The following is a 19187-nucleotide window of genomic DNA, read 5'->3' as shown; positions in this document are numbered from 1 at the left end:
AAGATATAAGGATCTTTGTCACAAGTTTTCTTAAGTTTCGCGATAATATGCCTGGGTGTGGGTTTATTTTTATTCATTGTTCTTGGAATTGGGACCTTTCAACTTGGAAACTCAAAGTCTTTCAGTTCTGGGGCATTTTTATGAGTTATTTCTCTGGCTTTTCTCCACTCTATTTTTCCCCTTGTCTCTTTTTTCAAACTCTTATTTGGATAATGGACTTCCATGACTGGTCCTCTAATTTTCTTATTTATTTTTCTCTTCTTTTCATTTTTATCCTTTTGTTTTACTTTGGGGAAGATTTCCTTCAAAAAGCTTTGCTGAGTTTTTCATCTATGCGATCATATTAGAGCTTTTATTTTTTGTTTTGGAATATTCCTTCTTGCATCAGCCTATTTTGGTTTTATGGATACAAAATATTTGGCGGAGAATATTAATGATGGGGCACCCAGGTGGCTCAGTGGCTGAGTGTCTGCTTTTGACTCAGGACATGATCCCGAGGTCCTAGGATTGAGTCCCACATAGGGGGCTCCCTGCAGGGAGCCTACTTTTCCCCCTGCCTATGTCTCTGCCTCTCTCCCTGTGTCTCTCATGAATAAATAAAGTCTTTAGAGAGAGAGAGAGAGAGAGAGAGAGAGAGAATATTAATGATGTTTTAGAAGACCCTCTTCCCTCTTATATCTTCTGTTCTTCCAAATATTTTTTTATGTGCATTTGGTTTGGTCAATACGCTCATATTGGAAGCTGTAACTTAAGAGTGCTTAAATTAAGAATTTAAGAGTGCTTAAATTCTGGAATGCACCTCAACACCTTTCCCATTTAAGAGCAGAACATGAAAAAAGCTTATTGGCAATGAGGCTTGCAGTCTGTACTCTTTATTGTAAGATTCTCTAGTGGAGCTGATTCATAGAATTCTTAATATCTATAACTTTAAGTCTTTTCTCTTGCATCAATATACTTTATAAACAGACTTTTTGTCTTATCTTTCTGACTCAATATCAGCAACTATCTTTTGAGAACCCTTTACTACAATTTGGCACCTCTTAACTTTTCTGCTAGTTCCTCTGTCTCCTAAACTATCTGCTTTCCAGCTTCCAAAATTATTGCTATTATTTCCTTTTTTTTTTCTTTGTCCTATGTTTCCTTCTTTTTAAAAAATCACTTTACTGTCATTTAAGTTGAGTATTGAAAAGAAACAAACTTTAATGGTTATATTTCATCTGCCATCTCTAACTGGAAGTCTTGCTACCAGGTATGATTTTAAGATGTTTCACGGGTTTACGAGAATCTAATTTACTATACATCTATAGATTTGATTTATTAGTCTTATAGGAGTTAAGTACCTAGGAAGTATTGGCTTATTGTATTTTAAGTTTGCCCCAGTAGGCATTTGTAGTGTTTGTTTAAAAAGTATAGTTTAAAATGTTTAAAGAAGCTTATTTAACGAGGTTTGTAAATGGGAATAAATCTTTTTTTTTGGGGGGGGGATAAATTTCAAGGGAACTTAATCTGTTAAATTTATGAGTTAATGGAATCAAGTAAGTATGTTTTTATGCAAAAATACCTAGACTTAGAATTGTGCTTAAATCTTAAGAAAAACATGTGCTTTAAATAGTCTTTTCCGCAAAACACAATTCTTTCTCCAAACTAAAAACCTAATTGATGAACTTGGAGGACATTATGCTAAGTGAAAAGTCAGAACAGAAGAGTAACTACTACATGATCCCACTTATATGAGCAATCCAAAATAGCCAAGCTCACAGAAGTAGAGTAGAGTGGTGCTTCTAGGGGCTTGGGAGAATTATTAGTCAGAGGGTAAAAAGTTTCAGTTATGCAACATGAGTAAGTTCTAAATATCTACTGGGCAACATATTGTGCATAGTTAACAATAGTGTATTGTATACTAAAAAAAAAAATCTAAGAGGGTAGATCTTATGTTAAGTGTTCTTATCATAAGAATAAGTAAGTGAGAAAGGGGGAGAAAACTTTTGGAGGTGATGGGTATTTATGGGATAGATAGCCTCATGGATACATACTTACCCCTAAACTAACCAAGTTGTAAACACAAAAATATACTGCTTTTTGTATATCAATCATTACCGCAAAATAGTTTTTCGGTTTTAAAAAAAAATCCTAATTGATGGGAATAAGAAAAAAATAGCATATATAGAAGTCATAAAAGTAGAACTTTGTTTCAGTTTTGGCTGAGGACCTCAAGGTTAAAACTGTGAAGTAGGTACCAAATATCTCCATATCCTGAAAGTGATGCTAGGAGACTATAACATTGGTTTGGCCAGCATTGGCCCACCACACACCTAAAGAGTATGAAACAATTGATATGAAAAATGCCAAAAATATATTCTTTGGAGAAAGTGGTCAGTATATTGTGTTTCCACCCCCAGCCCCATATGGTTTGGGCAAGGACTAGGGATATCTTCCTCTACATATCAAACCAAGTGAGAGTCTTCAAAGGGACTAGAGAACCTAGCTGCAGCAGGCTGGCCAGAGAAAGAGAAGGAATCTGTGTAGGCATTGAGCTTCACTCCCACCAATGGCAAAGCAAAGTTGTCTATTTTGTGGAAAACAGATGCTATGGTAGGGTACTACCAAGATGCCACAGTAGCTAATTCTGTGGAAATGTTTTAAAGGGGGTCTCATGCAAAAGAAGCACCTAGTGAGCAAAAGGGTACTCCAGAGGACATCTGAGGTGCTGGCAGGTTAGAGTAATTATATGTAGTTAAGCATCCTCTGGCATAATTCTTACAACTCCATAGAAACCCATCCACTACCTGAAATGAGTATTATAACAAAACAAGTCAAATAGCTTGTTTGGCTATGTTATTAGTATTAGTATCCATCAGAAAATGGTGCTCCCTTGTTACTTCATTGAGGAAAACTTTGTTAGACTAGAAAGAAATAGAATATTGTTATATAGTTGCACATTACTTATTATTTTCCAACTATTACTAAACGATCCCCTGGAAAAGTCAAAGGCCTCTACTTTTCTCTATTCTATCCCCATTTTCTCTAAGAAATCTCCTATTTGTTTCATGGCCGCTTTGTGACAAATTCCATAGAGTTCTCCGAATTCTCACTATATTATACATTAATGACTCCTTCATAAAATAAGCCTGTTAGTCAAGTGATAAGCTTCAGCAGTTACTTCTAAAAACAGGAAATACATGCTGCTGTTTATTGCTTCATGAGTTTTTTTTCTACTTTATAGAATGTACTATTTTCCCTCCAACTTTGTCATTACACAACATTTTCCATAAATTTAATAAGGTATTTGGCTTTTTAAGATTAGCAAAGGCTAAGCTGAAATGTTGTAAAAGACTATTTTTATTTAAAAATAAAAGTATTCTCCATTGTTGAATACTAACCATCAACAAGAAATTAGAGAAAGCTTTATAATGGCAGAGACATTTCTATTTCATTCATCATGCTAGATAATCATAACACAGAATATATATGGAAAAGCAAATTACATTGTCCTCAGTTTTGCTACTTTTAGACGTCTCACAGAAAAAGTTCCTGTTTTTAGCTTATTATTGACTTTTACTCTTATAGTTCCACATATTCTTGTCTTATGTAACTGGAGACAGTTTTTTGTTGTTGTTGTTGTTGTTTTTTTTTTTTTTTTTTTTGGTTTGTTATTTTTATTTCTTTTCAAGTGAGCTACCCTGAGTTTTGGCCAATATTTGTTTTTCTTTATATTAAAAAATATGTCTTACTATGTTTTTTTATCAATTATTTTTATAAATTCTCTGATAACATTAGTCACTAGCTATACAAGGTGAAATTTTCTGATTTCTTTCCACACTAACAATTCTTTTAAGAATATTAATATTGTTATCTTATTGTGAATACATGTGACATTAAATATATTACAATTTCACTTTGTTCCTCTGTTCTAGTGTTTAGAATGAAAAAGATATTCGCTCCTAGAAGTTTCTACTAGTGAAATGAGAAATGTAAACAAGAAAAAAATCGAACAATAGAAATAAGATAAATGTTTTTAAGAGCTTTCTTTTAAAACTTATACCACAGTATCACAATATTAGAGACAACTAACATAACTAGTGCTTTTTTCTTAAAGTCAAAGATTGGCAATTTCTAGTTACTTACTCCATAATTGGGTCACTATACAAATATCCATATCCACTGTTACTTGCATAAGATCCTATCATTTGGTTAATTTCCATATTTCACTAGCAGGACTAGCTTTCCTGCACCTAATGATTGATCTTTCAAAGTAAATGAGAAATAGAAAAATAGAAAGGCATGATTACAGAAACTTACTTCTCAGCTTCATGGATATTGGGCATATTTCCTTGGAATTCAGCCTTCTGCAGTGGTGGGTTGGTGACTTCTCTTTCAAGCATTCTTGCTATTTCACTGGGTTTATTTCCATCCTAAATTCTACATCTCCAAGTACAAAGTGTCTTTGAATAGCACCATTTTTTTTCTTCATCTTTAGCAGATTGTCAAAGTGAGAAGTCTACACCTTCCCACTTGTCTCCCTCTGACTAATTTTAAGAAGCTTTTAGAGCTGGGTAAGACAGTGGTAGCCAAAAGAATGAAGAAACAAGTATGTGTTTTAGGTTCAAAAGAGCAAGTTACTCATTTACTCAAGGAATGTTCTGGGAAATATTTAGCTCCTAAAATTAAACATTTAGAGGGCTTCAATGATATTACATTTTTTGAAATCAGATTGCTTCATCAAAAAACTGAAAAAGTTACAATTTTTACAGACAATAACAAGTGTTGACGAGGGTATAGAGAAATTTGAACCCTAGTGCACTGTATGTAGGACAGTGAAATGATGCAATCACTATGGAAAACAATGGGGGGGGGTTCTCAAAAAGTTAAAAATGGAACTACCAAAAGATCCAGAAATACTACTACTGTATCTACATATACAAGGATTGAAAACAGGGTCCCAAAGAGATATCTGCACACTCACATTCAAGTAGCACTTGAATAGACAAGAGTTGGAAGGAACCCAATGGCCACTAACTGATAAATAGATAAATGAAATGCAGTATGTACCTGCAGTAGAATAATATTCAGCCTTAAAAAGGAAGGAAATCTTGTCACATGCTCCAATATGGATGAACCTTGAGAACTTTATGCTAATAAGCATACGGGCTTTTATTTTCACTAATAAGTGAAATAAGCTAGTCACAAAAAGACAAATACTGTATGATTCCAGTTGTATAATCAATCTTAAGTAGTCCGATTCAAAGAACAGAAAGTAGAATGACAGTTACCAAAGGCCAGCATTAAGGGGACAAGGGGAAATGGGAAAAAGTTAGTTTTACGGGTGTAACATTTTTGACATGCAAGATGAAAAAGTTCTGAGAATTTTGATGCAAATATTTTTAACACTATTGAATTGTACACTTAGAAGTGGTTAAGATGGTTTAAAAAAAAAGATAATTGGAATGAACCTTATTTAAAATATTCTCAGTGTATCATTCTGTGTATTTAGAGTGACAGCTGCCAGTCAGTCATACACAAGAAGAAAATGCTGGTCATCAGTATAAGTTGAATCACAAACAGTGATTACATGCAGCTGGCTGGAAGTACATGGTCAGTCGGAATGCACACGCTTTCACTGTAGGCCTAGGATGACACCAGAATCTGGGTGCTGCCACAAGACTAGTGAAACCTTTTGGAGTTTTAACCCATCATTGTTACCCTAAACTTCAAGGAATTGAAGAAATACACACTTATTAATGCTAAATTATATGAAATCAAGAAGATATAGCACTGTGATTAAAAATATGGGCCCAGAGCTGTTTCAGAGTGTGAAATCTTAACAACCCCCCCCTCCCTTAGTAGAGACAGTGTGACTTTGGACAAATTACTTTTTCTCTCATCCATTTAGTGAAAATGTTGTAATTACTTTGTGGGGTTCTCATGAGTAGTACAGCAGATGAATCATGTAAATGCTTACAATGGCACCTGGCATGTAATAAACACTGAAATCTTGGCTATTGTCATATCTCCTCCCATGCCCTCTCTCTATTTTTTTCTTCTCTCCCCTTTTCTGTAAGAGATACCTGAAGCTTAGAGATTTTCTTTTCAATATTCTGAGTGGGAAAATAAATCAAAATGTTTTAGTGAGTCTCTAAAATCAGATTTTATAATTACTTTGATTTGTAGATTACTTGTTTTCTTCAAATAATAAGGTATTAAGTATTCAAATATTAATGGTATTCATCTTTCCCATTGTTACTTTCAAACTCTATGATATTCTATGAAGTAGCAAGAGAATGTTGGCATCACCTTGCAGTAATGGAAAGAATACTAAATTTGGGGTAATAAATTTGTTGATTCTAGCTGTGTTACACTGGACACATGTGAACTTTACATTTTGGATCAGTCTCCTCATATAGAATTAGATCAATTTCTATTGAAATCCTGAAGTAGAGGCACCTAAGTGGCTCAGGAGTTGGCTGTCTGAATTTGGCTCAGGTCGTAATCCCGTGGCCTGGGATCTAGTCTAGCATCAGGCTCCCTGGGGGGTGGGGGGTGGGGGGGCTGCTTCTCCCTCTGCCTAGGTCTCTGCCTCTCTCTCTCTGTGTCTCTCATGAATAAATAAATAAAATCTTAAAGAAATCTTGCAAGTAAATGTGATCAATTGTGATCATCCTTACCAAAAAACTCTACAAACCCTAGTAAGTTCTTTGGAGTTATTTGATAATTAAAATGTATGATTGGAAAAAAAAAATAAAATGTATGATTGGATTAAGAATGATTTATCTCCCTATCTATCTAAAGGATGTATATTATTGGTAACTGTTCATTGTGGAGTCACTGTCTAGGGCAAAAAAACGTTAAGCCAATTACATGCAGATTCACTTTTATGGGTGAAAATAGTATTTCTTGCCTGGTACATGGATCTAAATACAAACCCAGCTAGACCGTTAATTGCTTAACCCAGCAACCTGGCTTTGGAACAGGCTGTTCTAAGATCTCTATTCTGGTTACTGCTTCTTCCAGATTCCTAACAATCGCTGGGCCTTTCAAACACAGACTGAAATTACATTTTGAAGGATTTTATTAAGTAGTGATTTTTCTCCCTATTTTCATTATGGAAATAGATGCCACATAGAGATGGAGGGTCCATTTGTTGTGTAAGTAAGCTATGTCTACTTAATAACCTTCCCCTAATATTAATAAGTCAGGAAAATAGTCATTCAGACATAATGTTCAGTTGTAGATATCAACAAAGTCATCAAGTGGGATTATAGAAGGGTAACATAAACATTGCTAATATCTGAGTGTTTTTTTCTGTGCTGAACAATTCTAAGCAATTTACATGGATTATTCAACTTAATCTTTATAAAAATTTTGAGGCAGATATGTGGTATTCATATGATTCTTAAGAAAACTGAGGTAGAGAGAAATCCTATAGAAGTTTGCCTAAGGTCACACAACTAGTAAATGATTGAACCAAGATTTGAGCTCAGTCTGTTCTGACTCCAAAGCCAACAAACTTAGCCATAAAGCTTTATTTTTTAAAAATTTTTAAATTTTTAAATTTTTTAAAAGATTTTATTTATTCATGAGAGAGACACACACAGAGAGAGGCAGAGACATAGGCAGAGGCAGAAACAGGCTCCATGTAGGGAGCTCAAAATGGGACTCGATCCTGGGACTCCAGGATCACACCCTGAGCTGAAGGCAGACACTCAACCACTGAGCCACCCAGGCATCCCAGCCATAAAGCTTTATAACATTCTTCCCTGAGTACTCAAAGATAACCAGACATATAAAAATAGTCACCTACTTCTCCCACTTTGGCCTAAGCTTTTCTATTTATTTAAGTAGAGGTGGGGAATCCCTGGGTGGCTCAGCGGCTTACTGCCTGCCTTTGGCCCAGAGAGTGACCCTGGAGTCCTGGGATCAAGTCCCGCATCGGGCTCCCTGTGTGGAGCCTGCTTCTCCCTCTGCCTGTGTCTCTGCCTCTCTCTGTGTCTCTCATGAATAAATAAATAAAATCTTAAAAAAATAAGTAGAGGCTGGCAGGCTTGGGAGGCAGCAAGGCCAATGCTAACTCTAGTCTTAGGGAAGATGGAAGGATACATAGGAGAACCAGAATTTTGAGGCATTTCAAGTGTCAAAGAACAGCAATTATACGATGTGAGACAGAAAGGGATGAGTTTCACATGGTTACTATATAACCAACCCAGCCATAAACAGGAAATTGAAGCAAAAGGGAAGCAGCGAGCCAGAAATGTGGTCTGACCAAGCCAGGAACCCAGAGAAAGCTCAAAAATTCAGGAATAAAAATAGTCATGGCTAGGGACAGGCAAAGGCAACCAAGAATTTTAGGAGCTAGAAGAGGTCAGTTCAAGTCAGCAATATAGGACGTGGCATTTATTGAAGGACAGTTTGGTATATTTTCTTCCTATACATGAAGAGGGTTGAGAAGATTATCTAGGTTTTAACTAAGGTCAAATGGAGTGGTTGATAGTAGGAATAGGATAGAGAGTAAACAGGAAGATGGAACAACCTTGATGATAAGAACAATGCAAACACCACTGAGCTGATGAATGTGTAATCGGAGGTGCTAAGTATTTTACTAATCAATGAATTTAGTTCTCAGAGTCCAGAATTCAGATGCAAGTGGGATGATGAATTTATTAACCTATGTTATGAATTAATGATTGATTTATTTACAACCACATTAAATTTGTGTTTTCCTTCCTGTTTTCCTGTCATATTTTTACAGTTATACATATGTATAATTGTACATAATTCATAAGTACATTCATAAGTTATACATATAGATACATACATACACGCACATACATAGAGAGTATACAGAATCAGTTTTTAATTCCTTAAAATGTTGATAAGGAAGCTATGCTGGTCATGAGAAGAACTATGATTTACATCCCTGAACCATACTGAACTAGGTATATCCTATATATGAACTTTGCAAAGCAAAGTTCAGAAAACTTTTATTAGAGTTACCACATATGCATATCTATGTTAACTTGCAACATTAACTAGCAGGAAAATTATTTTATCAATCTATGTATTTCTGCTTTAGGAAATTATGCTGTTATCAGTCAGTATAGCCAGGAGACAGAACAGAATATAAAGAACAGGGACCCCTGGGTGGTTTGGTGGCTGAGCATCTGCCTTTGGCTCAGAGAGCCTGCTTCTCCCTCTGCCTATGTCTCTGCCTCTCTCTGTGTCTCCCATGAATAAAATAAATAAAACCTTAAAACACACACACACACAGTTTATGTATAAAGTAGGTAACTAATACCAAATCATCACAAAGATGGCAACTGTAGGAAGCAGCTACTAACTCTAGGGCTGGGGAACAAAAGAAAGCAGATGGAATTTTTAAATGTAGGAATTTAGAGAAGGGTGGCTCCTGGAATGAACCCTAGTTGCTAAAGTAAGGAAAGGTAGCTGGATAAATACAGAAATGTCAAGCAGAGGTCTTGGCTCTTCCAACTTTGCAGTCGCCTTCTGGCACCCTCTATGGACAGAGCCTAAAAGTCAGCAGCAGGCGAAGCAGAAACTGCTCTCAAGAGACTCAGCCTAGCCTCACAAAGTTGAATCCAGAGAGTGGGTTTGGATCTGAGAGATAATAACTTAAAAACAGGCAGATGTAGAAATATATTCAGTGTAATTCATTATTTAATAAAGGAAATCATGTAATTTAATTGTCCAAGTGATTAGTTCAGAATATCTGCAGATAATTATTTCAAGCTAAAATTGTAAAAATATATTTTTTTAAGATTTTATTTATTCATGATAGACACAGAGAGAGAGGTAGAGACACAGGCAGAGGGAAAAGCAGGTTCTCTCTGGGGAGCCTGATGTGGGACTTGATTCCAGGACCCCAGATCATGACCTGAGCAGAAGGCAGATGCTCAACCACTAAGCCTCCCAAGCACCCCACATTATAAAAACATTTCATATATTTAATAATTTTCTGGATAATACTATGAATTTTTCTAAGTAAAAATTAAAAAGTATTCCCTTAAAATATGAAGAAACAAATTTACATGGAAGAAACTCTATATAAAATATACATGAACGTTTCATTCGTATATGCAAGATGAGTATATATATAAAAATTTTTTAAATACTTTTTTGGTTTGAATTTATTGCAGTTCTACCAACCTGAAATACGATTTTAATTTGTGAAATGTCTGCAATACTATTTATTTATTTATTTGTTTATTTATTTATTTATTTATTACTGTATTTATTTATTCATGAGAGAGACAGAGAGACAGAGACACAGGCAGAGGTAGAAATGGGCTCCTGGCAGGGAGCCGGATGAGGGACTCGATCCTCGGACCTGGGATCACGACCTGAACCTAAGGCAGGTGCTCAACCGCTGAGCCACCTAGGTGTCCCTACAGTTTTATTTATTTATTTATTTATTTATTTATTTATTTATTTATTTACTTATTTATCTATTTATTTATTTGTTTTTATTTATGATTTTATTTATTCATAAGAGACACACACACACACACACAGAGCGAGAGAGGCAGAGACACAGGCAGAGGGAGAAGCAGGCTCCATGCAGCAGCCTGACGTGGGACTCGATCCCAGGTCTCCAGGATCACGCCCTGGGCTGAAGGCAGTGCTAAACTGCTGAGCCACCATGGCTGCCCCATACAGTATTATTTAAATAGCATGAACATCCTGTCTAAATATAAAGTTGTCTACTTGCTTAATGTAAGAATTTCCTTTCTAATGTTATAATATATGACTAATCCTTATGACCATTACTTTACAGAACAAATAATTTAAATAGCATCCAAGAGACGTACCCAATAGACCCTCAATAAACTGTTTAAGTAGACCATTGAATATTATTAAATATTATTAAATATATATTATTAAATATAACTTTAATTATATAATTTAAAAATAACTATATTTATTAGAATTTAATAATTTATTAGAATAACACGTATACATTTTAGAAAATTTAGAAGATACAGAGAAAGTAGAAGAAAAAATAACCTTACCCATCCAAGAAAATCATATTAATATTTAAGTGCATTTATTTTTGAGATATCTTTCAATTTTTAAAATTGGTGATCAATTTCTATGTGCAGTTATATCCAGCTTTTTTATTATAAATGTTTTTTCTGTGATATTAAAACTTCCTGTAAAAATAACCTGTAAAGACTTTTTACTATTCTTTGAATAGATGAACCATAATTTCATTAAATGGCATTGTTCTAAAAATGTTACAATTTCAAAAAACAGCATTTCAGGTTGTTTCTGGTGGTGATAGTGATGGTGATGGTGGTGGCTGTATGTGTGTGTTATAAACAATACAAAATCTTTATCTCCTCTGTCAATCTCTCAGCTACCATTATTGGTTGTTAAAATGTTTGCTGCTCTTTTCTAATTTGCTGTTTTTAATCTGCCATGGACTTGGAAATCATATAATCAGATATGTTAGGATTTTATCTAAATTCAGAGTTAATGTGCTTTGAAATGAGAATCTGAAATCTCTCCTGAGAAAATTGCATGAGTTTTGGCACATAAATAAATGAGGTATCATTTATTATAGCAATTCAATACCTGTTCATTTTTAAGAACATATATTCTTCAAGATTCTTGGCTGAATCAAGTCGGTTGGTATCATTAAACCAAAATTAAATGTAAGCAGGTGTCATTAAATGAGATGCTTATAGCATCTCATAGGTTATACCTATATCCCCTTAACCTCCTTTACTGACTCAGTCAGGCACATGAGAGTTTATATTTGTATTAAAACAAGGGATGAATAAATGACCAAAATAATAGAATTTAATGTAGACATGAAAACATTGCTGGTACATATGAAATCATACTTAGGCTCATCAGTCATAGAAGGTCTACAAATGTCCTTTTTCAAGTGAGGCAACTTTAATTTATTTAATTATAATAATGCTAGCAAGGGTGGTATGGAAGAGATTAGCAGAACAAGCTGGAGAAATTTTCAATATCCTTTGTGGAAAGTAACTTAGCAATAAAGATCTAGAGCCTTTAAAATTTTCTTACCTTCTGATTTAATTTCATTTTTAAGATTCTATTCTAGTAATTCAAAATTATTTTGAAATTTTGAATTTCTAGTAATTCAAAAATTTATTCACAAAGATGTTCACAGTTACACTATTAATACCAACAAAAACTGGAAACTTTAAGTATCTAGTACTAGCAACAGAATAAACTTTGATACTTTTATAAGTTAAATTAATGCAAACATAAAACTGATATTTAGTATCCATTTTAATGATGTGAGAAAATTGTATAGTATTAGCTTTAAAAATGTAAAACTGTGTCCAATTACATGAGTAAAAAGAAAACTCTCAGAGAGAAAAGCCATAAAGGAAATTCACCAAACTCTTGACAATGGTTATCTCTGGCTAGTGAAATTATGGTTGATTGTTAACTTCTTTATGTTTTTCTGTATTTTATAAACTTTCAAAAGTGTGCATTTTTAGAGATGAGAAATAAAGAGTGCATATTATAATTATTTTTAAATGCTGGATTCTATAACCCATGGTAACTGAAGTAAAAATGTTATTTTCATGTACACAAATCTTATATTCTGTTCATGTTAGTTTATATTTGGACAACTTGGTACACTAACTGAGAGAATTGGGCAGATGCATCATTTCAGCTTTGGTGGACAGAGAGTTATACAGTTCTTTTCTCCTGAGGCTCCGTGGGAGAGCCTGCTGGTTTTCTCCTTATTATACGTATTCATCTTCTATATATAGAGAGGGTTTATCTGGGCACTAGACTGTCCAGATACTAGTTTTTGGCCAATAAGAAATGGATAGAAGCAATGTGATGACTTTTGGGCCATGCTCCTACAAAGAAAGTTCTATAACTTTCTTTCTTTTCCTTTCTTTTCACTGGTTAAAATGTAGATCTTACAGAGGAACACTAAAGTACTTTTTTGGACCAAAGGATGAGAGATGAATATTAAGGATGCCAGAGAACAAGAATAAGTCTCTACTGTTGACACTGAAAAACCTGCCCAGGACTGCTTACGCTCAAGACTGTTATATGGGGCAAAAATAAAATCTTTTGGCCTTTATTATAATAGCCAAATTAGTATCCTAACTAATCTGCTGTTCTATCTGGCAGAAGCAGCTGGATTTGGTTGATTACTTTTAGAAGATTAGCTCACCATTAATTACACACAAACTAAAATCACTATATTTAGTAGCCATTGCCCAACATTTAAATAGCTAATCTTAAATAACCCATTCTATAGGGCAATTAATATAGCTATTTGAGAGTGCAGAGTGCCGTGCTACTTGAAACCAGATGTCCCAGAAGCCATCTAAGGTTCTCCTAAGAATGAATTTTTTTTTGAATTAAAAATCACTCATTATATGCCATATGGCTCAGACTCACTTGCTGGAGAAGATTCAAAATATTTATTGGGATGATGTTGGGAGCACTTTCAGCCACATGACTTTCTATACCAGTGCTGAATTGAGATCAGACTCTCAAGCTGTTCACAATAGAATGTTAGAAACTTCAGATCTGACATCTTCAGTATAAAGAAACTTTGTTTTACTTTATATTGTAGAATGCAATGGGATGGTCCTTTCTTAGAGAACGAAATCTTGAATTAACAACAGAATATTGTTTAAGCACTGAAAATGGCTTTATTTGAAAGACTAACCGATGTATAGCAATCTATTCTAGATTCTCCAAATCATGTCTCCCATTAGATCAAAACATCAGAAAACAAAATAAGTATATAAAATGTTAGTATTTCCCTGGTGTTTCTGGCCTAATCTAAGAGTCAACATTGGATATATTATCTCCATAAAACACTGTTTCTTTTTTCTTTCTCTTTTCCCCTTCCTCCTCCTCCTTCTGACAACACTTACTTCAATAAACTCTTCTTTGAATTTAATTTTTAGAGTATAAGATAACTCTTCAAGCTTCCTTTCTTTCATTTTTTTAAGATTTTCTTTATTTATTCATGAGAGACCCGGGGGGGGTGGGGGGGGGGCGGCAGAGACACAAACAGAGGGAGAAGCAGGCTCTCCACAAGGAGCCCAATATGAGACTAGATCCCAAGTCCCTGGATCACGCCCTGAGCCGAAGGCAGATGCTCAACCGCTGAGCCACCCAGAGTCTCACTTCCTTTCTTTCAAATATATATCTCAGATATACATCTAAAACCTAAAGTTTCCCATTTAGTCACAGCTATTCTGGTGGATATCTGCCCCCTTTTTTTCAGACACCAAGCATATATATTCCTCTTCCTCTTCATGACAGCACCCTACTCCAATATAACCTATGTGCTTCAAGGGTAACTGACTTGACCTCCAAATGAAAAGTAGAATCTATGGCTCAGGCCTAAGGCAATTGGCATAACCCCATACCTAGACCACATTTGTTGAGATAAGAATGGGCAAGTGCTCTAAATTGATTCATTTAGGCCAAAGCTCTGGATTTTTGTTTGAGAGTAGGAAAAATGGCTTTCTTCTTTGCTGAGCATGAGTGAGAGAGCCTGTGTGAGATACAGGCTCTCAAACATTTATAATAGATTGTTACCTATGTCAGACTGGACATCTTAATCACCAAGAAACCTGAATGCTAACAAGGTAGTCATCTTGGGACCGTGAAGTAGGAAGCCTGCACAGAATGGAGTTAGCACTAATGCAGAGGCAAGAAATAGAGAGATCATGAGTATAGGTCTTTCTCTCATCATTTAAGTGGATAGATCAAGTCTGATCTTGTCAAGCTTATCCTTGATTTCAATCACCTCTGCCTACTAATTTATTTTATTGTTAAAATTAATTTGAGATTTTCTGTTGCTTGTAACCAAAAGCATTCTGACCAAAAGCATTCTGATAAAGACAGCAAGAAATTGATATAAATTTAGGGTTTAACTCCAACACCAATTTCCTCTCACATTCCTGATAATGCCAATTCCCTCTCTTGAAGGTGGTCCCTGGTTTTTGAACTTAATTACACCACCTTATAGTATGCTTAATTTCATAAAACTCTGCAGACTTTTCTTGCTTTGCAAGGGATGGTGGTGAGAAAGAAACCTACATTGATTCTCTGCCTAGGGGTACTCTGATGGCTCTAGTCAGCTGAATATCCGACTCTTGGTTTCACCCCAGGTCATGATCCCATAGGTCATGGATGGAGCCCCACATGGGCTCCACACTCAGTGGGGAGTCTGCTTGAGGATTGTCTCCCTCTGCCCCTTCTCCGAGTTGCAAGTGCACACTCATGTGTGTGTATGTTCTCTCTCTCTTTCCCTAAAATACATAAAGAAATCTTTAAAAAAATGTTCTGTTTTGTCTGACATTTAATGTGTATGTTTTATTTAATTGTCAAAACTGAGAAAGTAGGGTTTCCACTAATCTATAAAGAAAATGAGGCTCAGAGAAGCTAAGATTCTCAAGGTCACAGAGCAGGTAACTCAGCTGCTCATACTTGAATCTCTAAAACTCAATCTCTATTATACTAGATTGCTTTAGATGAGTAACAAATTCCAAAAAATAATAACAAGCCCATGGAGATACCATTTAATATGTAAATGGAACAGTGGTCACTGCCTACCACTCTAAATTTGTATAACATTTTAAGAATTAAAATTCTGTTTAGGAAAAGTCGGGCATTTCCCGGATCACTTAGAAACAATTTCAATATCTCCAAAATACGACAGGTATCACTGACTCCTAAAAAGAGAAAAACATGAATGTGCTAATTTGAACAGTCTGACAACTAGAAATTATTTTCCCTTGATCTTTATCTTCAGTAGGCACCACATGTTTCAAATGATTCTTTACTGAAAAGCTATTTTCAGATTTCTTCCCCATCTCTGTAAGCTAGGCCTCACAGTCCAAATCTATCTTGGCCATTCTTCTGCTTTCATACTGTAATTTCTCCTTTGATTTTTTGGTAACTTCCTATTCCATAATAACCTCCTTCCTCTGTGGGTGGAGGCCAGCTTCTTTGTCTACTTTTATATTGTCTCTTGCTAGCATGCACTGAAGGTTACATTTCATACCTTTTCTCTCAACATTCATTTAACTCCTCATTTTAAATTTTCACTCCTCTCCTTTCTCTAAATCTTTACTCTGTCAGCCAGCCTCATTCCTAATTGCTCATGTTGCTATACCTCTCAGAGCTACTGCACAGACAGCAAAATCATATTTAAACCTCTTGGTAATCATTAACTGATCACTTCAAATCGATCTCTTGGCAATACAGAAAATACAAAGCTACTGGCTCTGGACTTCCAGGTCTACATACACTAGAAATATCAAGGGGCAAAAATCTCAAATCTGGAGATACAGACACAGTGGAAATGGCATTACTGGTTTTTCTGAAGCTCAAAATTAGACAACACAAGGAAGCACTAGGGGATCCTGTTAGAAGTACTGTTTACGTCAGAGTGGGTGTTCAAAACGTGAGGATGTATCACAGCCAAGGGGTCGAACTCAGATCAAACCATCAAAGCCACACTATGATGGTGACTGACAGGAAAAGCACTGGCTGTGAAAATTATATAAGCCCACATTCAGCTGTAACATATTCTGGTTATTTCAAAGCATTTGTACCTAGTGATATAAATAATCTATTTACCTTGGAAAAGCAGCTACCACACAGACATTTCATATCTGATTCCATGAGGGGAGAACACTTAACAGGCTACAAATATTTCACAAGGTTTTACAGTGTTTCTGGGTTTCATAGCAGTTTGGGATTAACTTAAATGGGCACTGTCAAACTCTTTACACTATTTTAGCAAGATTTTATTTATCCTTGCTGGGTCATAGGAGCTTGTATACATCTCAGGAAATGCAGAAATGGGTATTTAGTATGAAATTGCCTTTTTAAACTAGTTTTTAATTTTCAAATTTATTTATTTATTTATTTATTTATTTATTTATTTATTTATTTATTTATTTATTTATTTTACTATCTGTGAAAAAGGGGGGAAACAGTCAATCTCAGTTGACTGGATTGTGAATTGACAATCATTTGGTGAACAATTTGGCAGTATATGTAATAATTCTCTAAAATTGTGAGTAGAATACTTGCACTTGGCATTTCTACTTTTATGAATTTATCCAAATAGTAATAAGGAAGAAAGGCATAGGTTTGTTTGTCTGAATGTTGATTATGACACTACTATACACAAAAATGAACAAACAGAAAACCTGACAAGTCTGATGATATAGGATCTACTGAGTAGGTTGTGATATATCTATACTGTAGAATACTATATAGTCACTGAAAATCCATTTATTGGCCCAAAAAGATATAGAAGATAAGTTAGGTTAAAGAAGTACTGAGTATACTCTGGTGGCTCAGTCAGTTGAGCTTCTGACTCTTGGTTTTAGCTCAGGGCATGATCTCAGGGTCTTGGGGTTGAGCCCCACATCAGGCTTTGAGCTCAGTGTGGAGTCTACTTGTCCCTCTTCCTCCCTCTCTACAGCTCCCTCAAGCAAACAAACAAATAAATAAAAATAAATAAATAAATAAAATGAGTATATACTCTGTGATTGGCACATTTTCAATGCTGGAACAACATTAGGGAGCAACAGATCACAGCACATTCCAGCCCTTGCAGAGCACATACTCCGGTGCTTACATTAGAACCGTATAGTACCAACCTGTTTTGTCAATGTGTCTACACAGTTCGCACATAGTTTAGAAAGTGGGCAAATCACATTTAAAATTGTTCTCTTAAAAAAAAAAAATTGTTCTCTCTAGAGAATGCGTTTATGTTTCATTTCTTCTATTTTTAAAACTATCTTCTAGTATTTTGTACAATGAACAAATAATCATGTTTTCATTTTAAAATGCTTGATGTACAACAGAAAGAATGAAAAATTAGTGAAAAGCAATGAGAAAAGATTTTCTAACATACAGGAAGCAATATAATATATAAATATAAATATTTATAAATATAAAAATTTATATATATATCTATAATTCAGATATATTCATTTCTAAAAATTATGGCTACTGTTAGACCTCAAAGACAAAATAAAAAGAAACACTAGGCAGGACAACTATTTTAATAGATGCTACCACTCTTTTTACCAAAACAATTCAGGAGGAAAAAAATTATATCTCTTTTATCTGCTACAGCTCTATATTTTATCATCCCTTAGTATAGTCTCAGGATTATAACTTTTCTGTAGGGTCCAGAGGTCAGAGGCCAGAAGGTTTCACAGAAAAGGCAGATTTGAGATATATAAAATGATGCAGGATAAGAAAAGGAATATAATTTATTGTGGACCTAATGAGTTATAAGTGAAGGATTTCATACTTGGAGCTTTAAATACCTCCTCATTTATTTATCATAATTCCCAAGAGGTAGGTATTCTCCATTTGTCACACATGAAAAAATTGGAGAAGGTTAGCACATTCATGCAGGAAGGAAGGAAACAAAATCTGAATTCATATCTGGGTCAAAATTAGTCCTTCTTTCATTAACTTGATTGGCAGAGAAAACAAGATATATAAAGTCAATGACCTAAAAAGCCAAGGAATTTTAGGTCAGGAAAGGATCTTATAGATCACATGTTTCCATATTCTTATATATGAGAACGCAATGACCCTGGGAGGCTAAGCAAAAGTTGTCTAGGGTCACATTCCACCAGCACTAGAAAGAAATGATCATAAAATATCATAATTTGAATCATTAAGCAATGATTTTATTTTCCTTTGGCCATTGTTCAGTGCCTGTTAGCAAATTTTCTGTAATTACATATCATCCAGATAGATAGCTTCATGCAATTAATTCCATTTACATTTTAATTGAAGATCTCCTGCATTTAATAACTGAAATGGAGAGTCACAGAATTTACTATTTTTAAAAAAGTATTTAGTTTTCATTACCTTTATCAACTCTTCCTACATACCGTGTGTTTTGAAGAGATGCATCATAGATATGGTTTCCAAATTATGCAGTGTATTTACTATTTTGACAGACCAGCATGAGCTTCCAAATGTTCCCAATTTTGATAGTTTTAATAGCATTTGTATTTAGTATTACAATGAATACTGGCAGTCCATCTCTGGAGAAATAACTCCTTATTTGGGTAATTATCTGCCAGTCTGCTCACACAAAACAATGTAAACAGATGAGGCTAAAAAGTGTATCTGAATTCATTCCTCACTGAGGCAAGCACAAA

At 34.8% G+C, this 19187-nt stretch overlaps 1 protein-coding gene and 1 long non-coding RNA gene across 3 annotated transcripts in view; both read right to left on the bottom strand.

Annotated features, from left to right (window-relative positions):
• LOC144283160 (uncharacterized) overlaps positions 1–4676 on the bottom strand; it is a 35400-nt gene extending 30724 nt beyond the window's left edge. The window contains exon 1 of the long non-coding RNA XR_013351573.1: positions 4300–4676. This is a non-coding gene — a long non-coding RNA (uncharacterized LOC144283160). The remainder of the gene's footprint in view (positions 1–4299) is intronic.
• The window catches only part of OXR1 (oxidation resistance 1), a 282656-nt gene that overhangs the window by 157774 nt on the left and 105695 nt on the right, over positions 1–19187 (bottom strand). The window lies entirely within an intron of this gene.

The sequence above is a fragment of the Canis aureus genome, chromosome 14 (genome assembly GCF_053574225.1).
Source record: "Canis aureus isolate CA01 chromosome 14, VMU_Caureus_v.1.0, whole genome shotgun sequence".
Taxonomy (NCBI): Eukaryota; Metazoa; Chordata; class Mammalia; order Carnivora; family Canidae; genus Canis; species Canis aureus.
This window is presented reverse-complemented; position numbering and strand designations above follow the sequence as displayed.